Genomic DNA, 13,946 nt, shown 5'->3' on the forward strand with positions numbered 1-13,946 from the left:
TCAAGTATGGAGACCAGAACTGCACACAGTACTCCAGGTGCGGCCTCACCAGTACCCTGTATAGTTGCAGCATGACCTCTCTGCTCTTGAATTCAATTCCTTTGGCAATGAAGGACAACATTCCGTGTGCCTTCTTAATAACCTGTTGTACCTGCAAGCCAACTTTTTGCGATTCTTTGATTGTAAGGAAGGTGAAAACACCTTGCATTTCCATCTCCAACAAGAGAACAGATGTGGAAGGCATCTAGGACTACAAATACTTGGGAAATCGCCTGGACAATAAACTGGACTGGACTAAAAGTTCAGGGGTTCTGTACAAGGCCAGAGCCAACTATATTTCCTGAGGAGATTCCAGTCATTCAATGTCTGCAGTACTATGCTGCAAATGTTGTACGACTCAGTGGCAGCCAGCATTCTATTCTACGCTGTGGTCTGCTGGGGCAGCAGGGGGAGAGCAGCTGACACCAAGAGGATCGATAAGCTTGTCAGGAAGGCAGGTTCTGTTCTGGGGGTGTAACTGGATTCCCTGGTGGTTGTGTCTGAGAGGAGGATGCTGCAGAAGCTACAGAGTGGTATGGACAATCCTTCTCATCCTGTCCATGACGTACTGGCCAAACAGGAGCACAATCAGTAACAGACTGAGTCCACCGGGGCACACCACTGAAAGCCACAGGAGATCCTTTCTCCCCGTGGCTATAAAACCCTACAACTCCTCCTCCTTAAGCACGTAAGCATATGGTTTCATTGCACATCTGTGTTTTGCAATATTACTTTTTAATGCACATTTTGTATTTTAAAGTATATATTTCTGACTGAGCAACCTTGCAACAATAATTTCCTTTGGGATAAGTTAAGTTTTATCTTAAAGCATGCACAGGACAAGACCACTGAACTTCCTAAGTCATTCAAAGCATTAATCATGAAAAAAAAAGAGAACAGCATAAACATATTAGCAGGATCTGCAACTTCATCCCATGTCTAAAGCTAACCAGAAATACAAACTGTATAAGTGACAATATATACACTTCTTAACTGGAAAAACTGAGAGAAAGAGTGCAAGAAAGAGATTAAATTACACCCACATTGTCCTTCTGTCTTTGAAAATGTGATGAAATTGTCAACACCCAATTTGTTGAAGATTCAAAGTCTATATCTCCCACTGTGCAAATTCCCAGAGATCCTAGAATGAGCATCTTGCTGACATTCCAAAACTAAAACATACTTCACTCTGGTATTTAATGCATCACTTCATAACAGACATTTAATTCAATCCTGTGCTTCCCATCTATACAGAAACCTCCTGATTCATGTAATGCATTGATGGACTAAGTAGAAAGTAACTTAAAGCATGGTATTAACAAGATTATATTTACTTAGAGATTCACTTTCAGCTGTATTCAAATTATGTATGGTGCCGCTGCAAAGTGAGTCAATTTTCTAGGGAATACAGTTATAGGTTAATTGCTGCCTAAATCCAGAATCAAGTCACATCCTTACACCATGACAAAGCAAAAGGAATCTACTTAATTTGCATTCCATAACTTTAACCTCAGCATGAAGGTTAGATTAGGCTGTTAAACCAGATAAGAGCCCATGGCATTACAAGAAAGATAGTAGCCTCAATAGAACATTGGCTGAATGGCAGGAGGCAAAGAATGGGAATAAAGGGATTCATTTTGGATTGGCTGCCGGTGACTAGTGGTGTTCCACATGGGTCTGTGTTGGAACCGCTTCTTTTTACATTGCATATCAATGACTTGAATGATGAAATTGATGACTTGTGGCCAGTTTTCAGACAATACGAAGATAGGTGGAGGGGCAGTTAGTGTTGAGGAAGCAGAGAGGCTGCAGAAGGGCTTAGACAGATTAGGAGAATAGGAAAAGAGGTGGCAGATGGAATATAATATTGAGAAATTTATGGTCATGCACTTTGGGAGAAGGAATAAAAGAACAGACTATTTTCTAAGCTGTCAGAAAATTTAAAAAACTGAGGTGCAAAGGGATTTGGGAGTCCTCGTACAAGATTCCGTAAAGGTTGCAGGTTGAATCGGTGGTGAAGAAGGCAAATACAATGTTTGCATTCATTTCAAGAGGAGTAGGATATAAAAACAAGGATGTAATGCTGAGGCTGTATAAGGTACTGGTGAGACCTCGCTTGGAGTATTATGAGCAGTTTCGGCCTCTTATCTAATAAAGAATGTGTTGACATTGGAGAAGCTTCGAAGGAGGTTCACGAGACTGATTCCGGGGTTGAAAGGGTTATCATATGAGAGCGATTGAAAGCTCTGGGTCTGTACTCACTAGAGTTTAGGAGAATGAGGGGGAAATCTCATTGGAAACCTATCGAGTGTTGAATGGCCTAGACAGAGTCGATACGAAATGGATGCTTCCTTTGGTGGGGTGATCCAGGACCAGAAGGCAAAATTTCAAAATAGAGGGACGTCCACTTAAAACAGAGATGAGGAGAAATTTCTTTAGCCAGGGGGTTTGAAGCTATGGAATTCATCGCCACCATAGGCAGCTGTGGAGGCCAGGTCTTTGGGTGCATTTTAGGTGGAGGCTGGTAAGTTCTTGATTGGTCAGGGTGTGAAAGGTTATGTTAAGAGGGAAATGAATCAGCCAAGATGAAATGGTGGAGCAGACTCAATGGGCCGAATGGCCTAATTCTGCTTCTCTGTCTTGTGCTCTTATTAATTTTCTGATGTCAACGCATCATGATGTTCCACCTACGACCCTAGGAAATATAGAACAGTACACCTCAAGAGAATAACCGTGTCAAACCTCAATAGCAACACCAGGATGAACAATAAATTCTTTATACTTATGTGAAGGTCACACAATTCTATCGCTGAGCAGGATTTCAATAAAAGGAGACAAATAGCAAAAGCATTCATGTCACACAATAACTTTTCCTCCCCCTTTCATCTCATTCAAAAAGCTGCATGGTTGAAGGTATTTTTATGAAAAATATCAGATGTGAAAAGGGATTGCTTTTTACCTCAAGTATCTGGCAAATGTTTTGTTGGAATAATGCTTAATCACATAAAATATTCAACGAGGCTGTAGGCTCATTTTGGGGGGCTTTGAGGTTCATGATCCTGGATTCTGGTTACTCTTTTCTTTGGCTGTTTGATCGTGGTGATCAATGCTTCGGCAAAGAATGGCCCCAGTAAAGAATGGCCCCATGGTCTGCACTGGGCTAGTGCCGCCATGTTGATCTGAGCCAAACAAATTACCGGTTTGTTGTTTGATATCCTATGTGTCGTTTGTTCGCTTTTAGCTGTTTACACAATCTGTTTTTTTTTCGCACACTGGGTGTTTGATACTTTCTTGAATGGGTTCTTTGTTTCATGGCTGTCAGCAGGAGAACAAATCTCAGAGCTGTATTCCATATACATACTTATATCGTAAGTATTCTTTAAATCTTTGAACTGGCAATATTACTGGGGCACATAGACCTCTAGCCTAAGTAATGTGTAATTGTTCTGGCCATATTCTCTATTTGGCAGCCATGATAAACCACTCTTTCCCTTCCTCTCCCAGAAGCAAGGGGTTCCTTCATTTGCTTTGTGTTTCTGAGTTTCTCTTGTATAACATCCAAACACTACCTTCCACTTCTGGCTTGTGGTAAGCTGAAAATCTATCAAATGATTCACCCAAAAGTATCTACTTAACAGCACCAACCTTTTTCCTCAACTCATAATGCTCTATCTGATGGTTTAGAAATATTGAGAGGAACCAATTCTCACATTATTGCACATAGTAAATGGACAATATTTGAGTATCAAGATGCTTGTTGATGTACTGCACAGTGCCTAATTTTTATATGCAACTAATTATCAAGTTCAGAAAGTTAAGTTGATAATTTAAGTTAGGACTTCATTGACTATATAACATCTCCAGTAATTTTCAGCCAATAATATGGTATGCAAGTGCAATGACCATAGTAACCTGTGAGATGCACCTTCTATAGCAAATAATTAAATGAGCAGGTATGGCTGGATTTAGACACCTCTTTCTGAGGCAAAACACTACTATTCAGCTGTTTTTACAGACCTGACAACAGAGTTTTGTAGTCAATTCCAGAAATAAATTTGGCAGCAACACAAGTGGGTGGGATAGAACAAATAAATTAATGGTTAATCTCAGTCACCAGTGTTTACCCTGTTCATAGTTATTTAGCTTACTGAGAGAATGTATCATTAAGAATGATTTATAATTTCACAATTCCCTTTTGTTGCTTCATTCTAACAGCAGAATCTATGATCCATGAAGTTAATTATAAACATGAAAAAATGCTAAGCCTACATAGGTAGAGCTTGCTTTGCTGTCAAATAGCATACACAGAAATTGAACCATCTATGTGTAAAGTATAAAGTAAGGTCACAACTTTTTCCCTAACTCTAACCTAGTTAGGTCAGTTGTGATCATAATTGCATTTACTTCACCCTCAACTGAACACACTGAATGAATTTCAAACAATGCCAAAAGGCACATCTTTGTGAAAATCCCCATGGGGAAAATGATAACCTGAAGTTAAACTCTCTGATACCATTGAAAACATCAGGGCTAGGATTCTGAACAATGAAGCTATTTTCCCTGATTAGCAATGGCTGAACGTTGTTAGAAAAGAATTGGACAATGGCCATACACTTTCCAACAATAACCAGTGGAAGGAATCAAGTTTACACCTGGTGTTAAGAAAATGGGGGGGAAAAAACAAGCTAAGTACAGCGAATGGTTCCAAAAAGATCCTACCTGGCCAGGGAGTATGACCGGGACTTACAGGAGATCAAAGAGTCCAGAAAGCGAAGATTCCCTAAGGCTCATGCTGAGGATTTTCCAGCTTTATCCCACCTCAGCCAGGCTCATCTAGAATTAGGATGCGTGCTTATATATTCTGAGATTTGGAACAAAAAGGTAATCTATTTATATTTAAAATTATTTTATTTAATTTCATTCTTTTTAATTATTCCACACTGTTTTGATGGAGTAGATTGCACAGATGACTGGCCACTGAGAATCACTGCTACATTACATACGTGAGTATGTTCAACTCCTCCACAGTTCAAATTACAAAGTAAAATTTACATACATGTCACCACACACAAGCCTGAGATTCTTTTTCCTGCAGGCATACTTAGCAAATCTATAGAACAGTCACTGTAAACTATAAACACCAGGAACTGTTAACTGTAAAAAAAATGTGCTGATGCAGAAATAAATAAATAGCAATAAATAACAAGCATGAAATAACAATATAATAAAGTCCTTAAATGAGTGCAGTTATCCCCTTTTGTTTAAGAGCCTGATGGTTGCAGGGTAGTAACTGCTCTTGAACCTGGTGGTGCAAGTCCTGAGGCACCTGTTCCTTCTACCTGATGGCAGCAGCAAGAAAAGAGCCTGGCCTGGGTGGTGAGGATCTTTGATGATGGATGCTGTTTTTCTATGGCAACGTTTCATGTAGATGTACTCAATGGTTGGGAGGACTTTACCCGTGATGTACTGGGCCGAATCCATTACCTTTTGTAGGATTTTCAACTCAAAGGCATTGCTGTTCTCATACCAGGCTGTAATGGAGCCAGTCAGCACACTTTCCACCACACACCTATAGAAGTTTGCCAAGGATTTTGAGGACATGCTGAACCTCTGCAGACTCCGTAGTAAATTGAGGCACTGTTGTGCTTTCTTCGGAATAATATTTATATGATGGGTCCAGGACAGGTCTTCTGAGATAGTGACACCCGGGAATTTAAAGTTACTGACCCTCTCCACTTCTGATCCACTGACCTTTGCTGGCTCATGAACCTCTGGTTTACCTCTCCTGAAGTCCACTCCCAGTTCCTTAGTATTATTGACATTGAGTGAGAGGTCGTTGTTATGAGAGCACTCAGCCAAGTTTTCAATCTCCCTCCTGTACGCTGGTTCATCACCCCCTTTGATACAGCGTGCGCAATGTAGTTTAGGTACATGCACAACTCCTCCGGAGGCCTCACACTAAGGCTTTGGCTGATTTTTTTGGTCTATTATTGCCCAAAGCCTCTTTAATTAAATTAGAGTAAGTTCATGTTTTAAAATACTTTACAGTAATTTTTATAGTTTTGAATATCACTAATTATGATAACTCCTTAGTTATCCAATAGTGCAATCCAAGAGGTGAGGTGGCATCCCCATCCTTGGGTATTCCAGGGATGTGACTTTAGCAGTTTGTCAGCCAAAACCTTCTCTTCTGTGAAACATCACAAATCTACACCCAGGGACAGACAGTCAGCTTCCCTTAACCCACCTCATATCCAGCCTGGGTTAGGCATAGGGGAGCAGAGACTACAGGTAGAAATTCTAAGCAGTGGTTCAAATCCAACACAATACAACCTCTTCCTTGTACTGCACTATATTTTGCTTTTCCAGTTAACTTATTCCAAATTACTTATTTCAAACAAAACAATTGAGCAAATCTTACACATGCAGCTATTTTCAAATTCAGCAGAGATTCGATTTACTGAGATTGAATGCACGTTGGAAACATCGCAAAATGAATTCATTCAGCCTCTTGTGTCAAAGCTGTTCAATCAGTACAGACAGCTCCTCAAAGGAGACATGGACACTTTGAAATAAAGCCTTTGATATACTGAGAATAGAAAACATTCTATTTACTTATTCTGCTTTCAAAATCATCTAGTTCCCATTTTTTTTACTTATTTAAATGTGCAACATTATTAGTAATGCCAATCACTGTTATAAAGCCTGACAGCTACAGAAATATACTCCAAAATGCTCTTTTGAATGTTTTAAATTCTGCCTTTGGATAAACAAGTTTCAAGAGAAGCATGTAATATCCAAGGATGATAATTTTGTTCATGTCCCAATATTCGAGTTAAAATTTTGTCTCCAACTTGATGCCATGAACATCTATTTCCCCATCCCCCGGCAATTTCTCCCCATTCCCTTTAATCATATCATTTTCCATTCACCATTTTGGTTCACCTACTGCCCCTTCTCTTCTCTTCACCTACCTATCACTCCCCTCTCGTGCTCCTCCTCCTTCTCTTTCTTCAATGGTTCATTCACACTGACTTCACTCTCTCAAACGCCACACCCCTAACTTAAACCTTCCTTGGTAGCAAAAGCAAATTTCCTGTTAGAATATTGGCCCTTTCCGGTTCATGTGCAAACCGTCCATCTTGTACTGGTCTATCCTAGAAAATATACCATTGGTCCAAGAACCTAAATCCCAGCCTTCTGCACCAACAATTTAGCCACATACTTACCTGATCCAAATTTTTATTCCTGGACTCAGCATGTGGCACTGGGAGTAATTCACAGATCACTTGCCCTTGATATACCTCACTTTAATGTCTTATTTATACTCATTCTGCAGGACCTCATCTCTTGCTTTATCTACAGAACATCATTTGTACCAAGATGTATAATAATCTCCATCTTTTGACACTTCCCCTCGAGAATTTTCTACAGCCACTCAGAAACATCTTTGGCCCTGCTAGCTGGGAGGCATCATGTCAACCTGACACCTCTTCACATAACATGTCCCCCTTACCGTTGGGTCTCCTATCACCATCGTTCTGACTGACTGCACCCTTTACCTGTTCCTGACCCCGTGACCATGCCTCTCCAATTCAGCCTCTCCAGGTGAAGGTGAGAAACTCTCATCATCAATCTCAGCAATGCCAACATGAAAATAAAGGGTTCAAATTTGCGAAGAAATGACAGCATCACTCTGCTTCTGAAGACTCCTGTCATGGCCACGCCAAGATGGAAATGCAAAAATTCCTGATGGTCACTTGCCAGCAACTGGGCTCTGCCACGTGGAGTCTGACAGGCCCCAAATTTGCAGCAACCCCTCAGCATTTACACTGGGGAATCAGCTTGGACAACCTGGATGAAATTAGATGGAGCAAGGATCCTATTTCGTACATTTAAATGGAGAATGAGAACAGAGATCAAGGTGTTTGCATTTTTTTGATCGATTGTTTTTTTTTGCTTTATTTAAGTTAAAATATTACTTAATACTTTGATTTTTATTGTTTAAAGATTTCTCATGAGAGACACGCTATGTGCTTTGACAGAGCTGACAGTTGGAAGATCAAGGCTGTGGAGAGCAGCTGTCTGCCAAAAGCCATCTAGTGATTTTAAGTGTAGAGCTTGCTTTGTTGACTTTGCCTAATTTTATTTTGATTTCCAGTGCTCTGACAATATGTGCTTAATTATAAATTCCAACATCTCCTTGCACTGATGTCAGGCTTTATTTTTATTTCTCCATCATCAATTCCATATCGTCCACTGCTGAGCAGTGTTTTAATCCTTGCCCATTGACAACACCTTAATCCACCTGGAAGCACTCAAATGCCCATATTGGATAACTAGAATATTCTCTGATGATTTTTATTACAACTATGAACTAAACAATTTCTTCAAAAGATAGCTATACCCAAACCAGGTATATTGAAACAGCTACTCAGTGAAATATAACCTACTGTCTGTGAATAAATAGCTTGCAGATTATCCCTGAGATCAGGAAAACAGAGGATTATTTGCAGCACATTAAGGTTCAATAGGCTGAGTAGCCATGTGTTAAAAGAAGGCTTGAATTCATACGAAAAGCAAGAAATCTAATAATTTGCCTCAGAAAAGCAACATTCTTTCTATCTTTCTCTGCAGATGACTGCTCTTTATGACTGCAAATTTCTCCACATCAGGCAGCATTCCAGAAAATAAATTATCTTAACAGTGAGGTGGATTACTAGAATGATAATTTGGGGACATATCACCAGAAAGTAGCGACTCGTTGTGAAATCATCAAATACAGTGAATTCTGGTTAATCTGGTCTCATCAGGACCAGCACATTTCAGTCCAATTAAGCGACTGCCCCAATTGGCCAAAGTTTCATGGAAATAGTTAGAAAGGTATAAAAAATACTCGAGCTGAGTAACAAATTATATATTTCAATGAAATACAGATCAAATTAGAACACTATCATAACTACTATAGTACTATAATACTGTGTATTAGCTCCTAATAGTTGTTGACAAAGGAATTAATTCAGTATTTGCTGACGAATTCTTTTGATTGATCGTAAATGAACAAACTCAGTGCAGACACCTAGTGCAGATAGTGAACTGTGTTTGACAATTGCTTCCGCCGAAGCTTCATTCTAATTGTAGCATTCAAGATGATTGTCGATATCTTCAAATTCTTCATAATTTCTAACTTATTGAAGCAGCGAAATCATATCATTTTCACTCCTGGCCATTTCTGGCATCTCAAAGTCTGAATGCTTGAAACTACAGTGAGCAAAATAGTTAATGCTTATAACACGACAACTACAGGTGACAAAAATCACTGCTTTTTGAACACAAACTTGCAAATGACTCTATCTAAAAACTGTTTACTCTAAGCGCAGTGCAGTGTCTAGCAGCCACATGACATGCACGCGATTGACGCTAGTTAGAAAATGTTGGGCGGCAGTCGCCAATTAATCAGCATATTGTCCCAAGAAAACAAAGGGGGTCACAGCAATTTGCTGGAGTTGGCTTTGTTCTTCAAGCATTGCTCCATATAAGTGACTGCCCCGAATAACTGATCGTGCAATTATGCAGAGTCCATTGTATTCCCATTTGGAACCACAGCAGCTGAAATCTGCAACCACGGTCACAGGTATTTCAGTAAGCAACATTGCTTCAAGATGTTGTAAAATCTATTGAACTTTAAAACCAGCAAACTGTGTACAGCAGACCACTCAGGTAGCCAGGGCGGTTTCCATTATTTAAGGAAGCACGGTTACCACGCAGGTAAAAATGAAATGCAGGCCCTGAGGGCTCCACTCCCTACTTAATATACAGACCCTGGAAACTAAAATTGAACATCTCAGAGCAGGACTACAGAACCAAAGGGACATCAGAGGCTGCTGTGTACTCTGTCTCACAGAGACATGACTCATACCCTTAGCAGTGGTGCAGCCCAAGTGTTTCACCATCTATTATGTGGTCTGGACGACGGAATCAGATAAAGGCAGAGATGGTAGAGTTTGCTTCATGATTAACTTATCTTGGTGTACAAATATGGCAGTTCTGACTCAGTCCTGTTCCCTGACCTGGCAGTCAGGTGTCGTCCATTGCCTCTGCCGAGGGTGTTCTTCATCGTCACCCTCCACACTCAGCCAAAATTAGGCTGACATTGTGATCGACAGTCATGAGACGGCGCCTCCTGGTGCCTTCCAGACCCCTGTGGCAGACTTCAACCAAGCCAGGTTGAAGAAGTCTCCAACCCAGTACCACCAAGATGTCACCTGTGAAACTGGAGTAGCCAACATACTTGCCCACTCTTACACCGCCCACAATAATGCTTACTATGCCATCCCACAGCCATATTCATCAAGTCCAATTGCTTGGTTGTACATCTACTCCTAACATACAGACAAGGACTGATGTTAGCAGCACCAGTGGTGGGATCCACAAAGGTATAGTCAAGGGTACAGCACTGACAGGAATGCTTCGAATCAGTGGACTGGATAATATTGATGGATTCATCTTTGGCTCTGAATGAATATGCCACAGTCAGCACTGACTTCATTGTGACTGTGTGGATGAAGGCGTGCCTTCAAGAACATACCAGACATACCCAAAATAGATATCCAATAATGAACCAGGAGATTTGCAGTCTACTGAAGTCTAGATCTGTGGCATTCAAGACTGGTGATCAAGAACTCTATACGAAAACCAAGTACAACCTACAGAAAACTATCATAAAAGTGAAAAAGCAATTTCTAGTGAAGTTGTAGATACAGTCAAATACACATCAACTGTGTCCTATATGGCGAAACATAACATTATAAATGGTTGCAACACACACAAAATGCTGGAGGAACTCAGCAGGTCAGGCATCATCTATGGAAAAAGTACAGATGATGTTTTGGGCCAAGACCATTTCGCAGGACGCACTTCTTTCCCTAGATACTGCCTGGTCTGCTGAGTTCCTCCAGGATTTTGTGTGTGTTGCTCGGATTTCCAGCTCCTGCAGATTTTTCTCCTGTTTGTGATGCTTTACTCCCAATGAACTCAACACCTTTGATGCATGCTTTGAAAGGGGAGAATAAAACTGTACCTGTGTGAATCCATGCAGTACCTGGCGACCCTATGCTATCTGCATTGGAGGTTGACGTTAGAACATCTTTCAAGAGAGTGAACTGTTACAGAGCCTCAGGCCCTGATGGTGCACCTGGCAAGGCACTGAAAGCTTATGCTAATCAACTGGCAGGAGTGTTCAAGGCCATCTTTAAGCTCTTAATACTGCAGTTAGAGGTTCCCAACTGCTTCAAAAGGGCATCAATTATACTGATGCCCAAGGAGAGAAAGGTGAAATGCCTCAACAAATATTGTCTGGTAGCACTCACATTAACTGTGATGAAGTGCTTTGATAGGTTGGTCATTGCTAGAATTAACTCCTGCCTAAGCAACAACTTGGAGCCACTGCAATTGCCTTCCGTTTAAAGCATATGTAATCCCACTGGCTTCCCCCTCGGCCTTGGACCAGCTGGACAACAGTAATACCTACATCAGGCCACTGTTTATTGATTACAGCTCAGTATTCAACATCATCATTCCTTTAGTACTAATCAATAAACTTCAAAACCTGGGCCCCTGTTCCACCCTCTGCAACCAGACTCTCAACGTCCTCATCGGAAGACCAGCCAATGCGGATCAGAAATAACATCTCTTCCTCCTTGACAGTCAACACGGGCGCACCTCAAGGATGCGTGTTCAGCCCGCTGCTCTACTCTCCCTGTTCCCTCTCTACTCTCTCTCTACACTCAGGACTGTGTGGATAGCCGCAGCCAAACACCATCTATATATTCACCGATGTCACTGGTAGAATCTCTACAGAAGTGAGATGATCAGCTGGTTGAGTGGCATTGCAACAACAACTTTACACTCAGCATCAGTAAGACCAAGGAATTGATTGTGTACTTCAAGAAGGGGAAGTTGTGAGAACACACACACCCGTCCTCATCAAATGGTCAGCAGTGGAAAGAGTGAGCAGCTTCAAGCTCCTGGGTATCAACATCAGAAAGGATTTACCCTGGGCCCAAATATTGATGCACTCATGAAGCAGGACTCCAGTGGTTATACTTCATTAGGAGTATGAGGAGATTTGGTATGTCACTAAAGGATGGAGAACATTCTGACTGTTTGCATTACTATCTAGTACAGAGGCTCCAGGATTGAAAACAAACATGCAGACAGTTGTAGATTCAGCCAGCTCCATCATGGACATTACCTTCCCCATCACTGAGAACATCTTCAAAAGGCAATGCCTCAAAAAGGTGGCATCCATCATGAAGGATCTTCACCATCCAGGCCATGCCCTCAGGTATTGGAGAGGAGGTCAAAAGCCTGGAGACTCACACTCAGCATTTTGGAAACATAGAAACATAGAAACATAGAAAATAGGTGCAGGAGTAGGCCATTCGGCCCTTCGAGCCTGCACCGCCATTTATTATGATCATGGCTGATCATCCAACTCAGAACCCAGCCTTCCCTCCATACCCCCTGACCCCTGTAGCCACAAGGGCCATATCTAACTCCCTCTTAAACATAGCCAATGAACTGGCCTCAACAGTTTGCTGTGGCAGAGAATTCCACAGATTCACCACCCTCTGTGTGAAGAAGTTTTTCCTAATCTCGGTCCTAAAAGGCTTCCCCTCTATCCTCAAACTGTGACCCCTCGTTCTGGACCTCCCCAACATCGGGAACAATCTTCCCGCATCTAGCCTGTCCAATCCCTTTAGAATCTTATACGTTTCAATCAGATCCCCCCTCAATCTTCTAAATTCCAACGAGTACAAGCCCAGTTCATCCAGTCTTTCTTCATATGAAAGACCTGCCATCCCAGGAATCAATCTGGTGAATCTTCTTTGTACTCCCTCTATGGCAAAGATGTCTTTCCTCAGATTAGGGGACCAAAACTGCACACAATACTCCAGGTGTGGTCTCACCAAGGACTTGTACAACTGCAGTAGTACCTCCCTGCTCCTGTACTCGAATCCTCTTGCTATAAATGCCAGCATACCGTTCGCCTTTTTCACCGCCTGCTGTACCTGCATGCCCACTTTCAATGACTGGTGTATAATGACACCCAGGTCCCGTTGCACCTCCCCTTTTCCTAATCTGCCACCATTCAGATAATAATCTGTTTTCCTATTTTTGCCACCAAAGTGGATAACTTCACATTTATCCACATTAAATTGCATCTGCCATGAGTTTGCCCACTCACCCAACCTATCCAAGTCACCCTGCATCCTCCTAGCATCCTCCTCACTGCTAACACTGCCACCCAGCTTCGTGTCATCCGCAAACTTGGAGATGCTGCATTTAATTCCCTCATCCAAGTCATTAATATATATTGTAAACAACTGGGGTCCCAGCACTGAGCCTTGCGGTACCCCACTAGTCACCGCCTGCCATTCTGAAAAGGTCCCGTTTATTCCCACTCTTTGCTTCCTGTCTGCTAACCAATTCTCCACCCACACCAATACCTTACCCCCAATACCGTGTGCTTTAAGTTTGCACACTAATCTCCTGTGTGGGACCTTGTCAAAAGCCTTTTGAAAATCCAAATATACCACATCCACTGGTTCTCCCCTATCCACTCTACTAGTTACATCCTCAAAAAATTCTATGAGATTTGTCAGACACGATTTTCCTTTCACAAATCCATGCTGACTTTGTCCGATCATTTCACCGCTTTCCAAATGTGCTGTTATCACATCCTTGATAACTGACTCCAGCAGTTTCCCCACCACCAACGTTAGGCTAACCGGCCTATAATTCCCCGGTTTCTCTCTCCCTCCTTTTTTAAAAAGTTCTTCTCCTTCGCCATCAGGTTCCTGTACGGTCTATAAACCCCTGAACATTACCATGAACAGTTTGCT

At 41.6% G+C, this 13,946-nt stretch overlaps 1 protein-coding gene across 11 annotated transcripts in view; it reads right to left on the reverse strand.

Moving 5' to 3' along the window:
• LOC134348361 (alpha-(1,6)-fucosyltransferase) overlaps nucleotides 1–13,946 on the reverse strand; it is an 877,712-nt gene that overhangs the window by 306,702 nt on the left and 557,064 nt on the right. Inside the window, exon 6 of one of the 11 annotated variants that reach the window (XM_063051644.1) lies at nucleotides 4,759–4,872. The exons of the other annotated variants lie outside the window; for them this stretch is intronic. The gene's annotated coding sequence lies outside the window, so the exon portion shown is untranslated. The remainder of the gene's footprint in view (nucleotides 1–4,758; nucleotides 4,873–13,946) is intronic. 11 annotated transcript variants of the gene reach the window in all.

Source organism: Mobula hypostoma, chromosome 1 (assembly GCF_963921235.1).
Source record: "Mobula hypostoma chromosome 1, sMobHyp1.1, whole genome shotgun sequence".
Lineage (NCBI taxonomy): Eukaryota > Metazoa > Chordata > Chondrichthyes > Myliobatiformes > Myliobatidae > Mobula > Mobula hypostoma.